Below are 4,269 nucleotides of genomic sequence, written 5' to 3'. Positions count from 1 at the left end.
TAGCCTACTGCTGTGTTTGTGTTACTAAGCTTGCTACATTTGACTGGGGTGGTAGTTTTGTGTAGTGAAGTTTTATTCATGGCAGAGTAACTGATAGTTTAGCTCACTACAATTCCCAAGTAGCTTGCCCAACACTGTATTATTCACATGTAATTCACTCTAACAAAAACAAGATGCATCTCAAATCCCTTTTTATTCATTTATTTATTTTATATCTCCCCAGAACAACTGCCTTGCTCAAGGACTACCACGAATGAGCTGAACGGTCTCCTCACACCCCTGGAACTGAGGAAGGTGTAGCTTTACATTGCATTACTGCAGGGCATCTGCTAGACTGTGACTGAATATTTGATTTATGAGCTCCACCTTCATCACCTTTTTGGTATGGCACCATGTCCGGAAAGCACTGCAGAGGGTGTGAAAACTGCCCAACGCATCACCGGTTCCTCACTCCCCTCCATCGAGGCCATCCAGGGCAAGCAATGCTTGCATAAGGCGCGCAGCATCATCAAAGACTGTTCTCACCCCAACCACAGACTGTTCACCCCACTCCCCTCAGGGAGGCGTTACAGGTCTCTCTGCACCCGTAACCACGTAGCCTACTTGGAATAGCCTACCCCTCAGGTGTCTGAATGGCTGATCTCATGTAAATGTTTATGGAACCTTTCTGTATAAGTATATATACACTCTTTTGATCCCGTGAGGGAAATTTGATCTCTGCATTTATCCAAATCTGTGAATCAGTGAAACACACACAGCACACAGTGAACACACAGTGAGGTGAAGCACACACTAACCCCGAGCAGTGAGCTACCTGCTACAGCAGCGCTCGGGGAGCAGTAAGGGGGTTAGGTGCCTTGCTCAAGGGCACTTCAGCCGTGGATGTGGGCATGGAAGAGCAGTGCTCAACCACTTCCCCTGCCCACATTTTTCCTACTGATCGAGTGTGCGATCAGCCATTCAGACACCTGAGGGGTAGGCTATTCCAAGTAGGCTACGTGGTTGAGTGACAAACCTGAGTAAATTGACTCAGAGTAGAAGAGCTGATACAGGAAACATGGTTGTGTGTATTTTAATATTCATAGTGGCTTAACAGTAATAGAATATTCTGATACTGTATATCATATAAAGTGATGACATCCCAGATCAAAACTGGGAACATAATCCATAATATTTGACAGCATAGACAAAAACTGGTTTGATACAAGTTGTAATGAGTTAAATGTAGTTGTAATTCCATACAAGTGTTTTCATATTTAAGTTCAGTGCCATCAAAAATAAAGTTTGATAAACAGACATTGGTTTGGAATAAGTAAAGGAAATGGTGTAACTGGGTTCAATATCTGTCAGAAAAGTTCCATAAACATTGAAAAGTGCAAGTTTGTAGGTTTGTTTCTGATCGTTAAAAAACAGACATTGGTTTTTGGCATAAATAAGTGTAACAGTTCATTAATACAAGACAAAAAGGCCAGCATGTGTTATTCACAGTTCATAGGTTCCAGCCCCAATGAAGAGATCAAATAAAGAGGAATTAAGAAACATTTTAGCAGGGCTGAAACATTTTCAGCCCTGTTCAATGCAATCAGTAAAGAATCTGGGAGTGTCTTCACAGGCTCAGTGAGACAGAGGTTACTGTCATGTTGGTGACAGTACATACACAACTGGTGCATGTAATTTTGTATGTTCCCAGTCCACCTTGCTAAATTTGCTTAGATACACTTAGACTGAGAACAAAAGTGCTACAGACAGCAGGTGGCAGTACATAATGAAACTGGGTAAACTCCATAAAAGAGGACCGAGTCATCCAGACAGTGGGAAAATGGGAGAGTGGCGAATGCAGGTGATTAGATTAGATTAGATTAGATTCAACTTTATTGTCATTGTGCAGAGTCCAAGTACAGAGATAACAAAATGCAGTTTGTGTCTAACCAGAAGTGCAAAAAAGCAGAAAAGTGCAATGTGATATACAAAGTAGTTGGTGCATAGACAGACAAAAGATATAGTGCAGTGTAGACAGTGTACAGTTGTTTTCAGAAGGTGGTTTAGAGTAGTATAAATTAAATATAAGTATGTGCAGTGTATTAGCAGTAACCTTAGAAGACCAGAATAAATATGGCCATGTAATATAAACAACATGTACAGATATGTGCAATGTAGTGGCAGTACCATTATAGTAGTAGTAAGAAAAATATTAGATATATACAGTGTATTATACAGTGAATATATTACAGACAAACTGAATAAATATGGATATTTAGTATAAACCATATAAACAGATATGTACAGTATGTACAGCTATGTGCAGTGTGGTAACAGTACCATTGTAGTGCAGAAACAGTAACATTATAATAGTATTAAGAATAAGTGTATGTGCAGGATGAAGAGCAGTAGAATATGGCTATGGATAAGTTTGTAAATAAAAAGACACTATGGATGGGATAGGGTAGTCCAGTTGTGAGGGGGTGGGGTGGGGTGGGGGATGTCCGTCTCCTTGTTGTCCCTGTCAAGGCTGCCATGGTCGTATAGTATATAGTATAAGTATATACTCTACGACCATGGCAGCCTTGAGTCACCATGGTCGTGGACACCTCAACAAGCACAGACAAGGAGGCTGGGGGCGGGGGGTGATGGGGGCTTAAGTTCGTTGGATGTCACCGGGATGCAGAGCTAGAGTTTAGTAGGGTGACAGTCGCAAGAAAAAAGCTTTCTCTGAACCTGCTGGTTCAGGTGCGGAGAGACCTGTAAAGCCTCCCTGAAGAGAGTGGGGTGAACAGTCTGTGGTTGGGGTGAGAACAGTCTTTGATGATGCTGCGCGCCTTACGCAAGCATCGCTTGTCCTGGATGTCCTCGATGGAGGGGAGTGAGGAACCGGTGATGCGTTGGGCAGTTTTCACACCCTCTGCAGTGCTTTCCGGTCATGGGCAGAGCAGTTGCCTTACCAAAAAGGTGATGAAGGTGGAGCTCATAAATCAAATATTCAGTCACAGTCTAGCAGATGCCCTGCAGTAATGCAATGTAGAGCTACACCTTCCTCAATTCCAGGGGTTTGAGGAGACCGTTCAGCTCATTCGTGGTAGTCCTTGAGCAAGGCAGTTGTTCTGGGGAGATATAAAATAAATAAATGAATAAAAAGGGATTTGAGATGCATCTTATTTTTGTTAGAGTGAATTACATGTGAATAATACAGTGTTGGGCAAGCTACTTGGGAATTGTAGTGAGCTAAACTATCAGTTACTCTGCCATGAATAAAACTTCACTACACTAAACTACCACCCCAGTCAAATGTAGCAAGCTTAGTAACACAAACACAGCAGTAGGCTAGTTCACTACATAGGAAGCTACTTTAAATTGTGCTAATTTCACATGACAAAAGTGTAGCTTGTTTGGCCAAGCTACTTCATATAAAGAAGTTAAGCTATTGAAAAGTTACTTTATTCAGGAAATAGTGAAGCTACCACCAACACACTTATTACTAGCTAAGCTACAAGTAGCAACTGCCCGATAATAGGCTACAGTCTGTGCCACTTGTGTAAAATTCGCCTGCCAATGTTATATTAGTAATATTTGATTCATTTCTACAATAGCATTCTTGTGTCAGTTGTAATGTAAGTCAGTGTTATGGAATATGACTCATCAAGTCTCAGTTCATAGCCGGGTGAACACCTGAACACCTAGCAAGTAGCCTAGCTAGCTGGCTACGATTTACATACAATAACAAAGATCCTTGTTCCTTTTCAACTCTCTGGTAATATTGCATTCACAAAATACAACCAATAGTACGATAATGTTAAATCTTACTTGTGAAAAGTAATCCCCCGAGCCCTGTTTGCGATGGTCCGCCAATTTGAGCAGGAATATGCTGCACATTGCTCTGGCATCTTGTTTCTTCTGCTGCAACTATAGCGGCTGCATTTCCTGTTTCCAGCAGCCAATGCTGTGTCTACTCTGGCACAAAGGCTCTGGCATTGCAGCAAATCACCCAGACGTCATTTGTTTACCTCTGACGTCAGACGCAAAGTTTGTGCGCGTGGCACACGTAAAAATTTGACGTCTGACGCTCAGACGTCTATTTTTTACTCCTGAAGAAGTAAAAAATCTACATGTGGAGGCGTTATTTTGACAGACGTTTTGTCTTGAACGGCTTGCCATACAGTCGCACCAGGGCCCGTGACCTCCCGGGGCCCGTCGCTACCCCCGCAATGCATTTGCTGGAAAATTCTATACAGGTCCTTTCTGACTACCGGCGTGCCTTTGACCAGGCCAAGGCTA

Source organism: Alosa sapidissima, chromosome 12, assembly GCF_018492685.1.
Source record: "Alosa sapidissima isolate fAloSap1 chromosome 12, fAloSap1.pri, whole genome shotgun sequence".
Taxonomy (NCBI): Eukaryota; Metazoa; Chordata; class Actinopteri; order Clupeiformes; family Clupeidae; genus Alosa; species Alosa sapidissima.
This window is presented reverse-complemented; position numbering follows the sequence as displayed.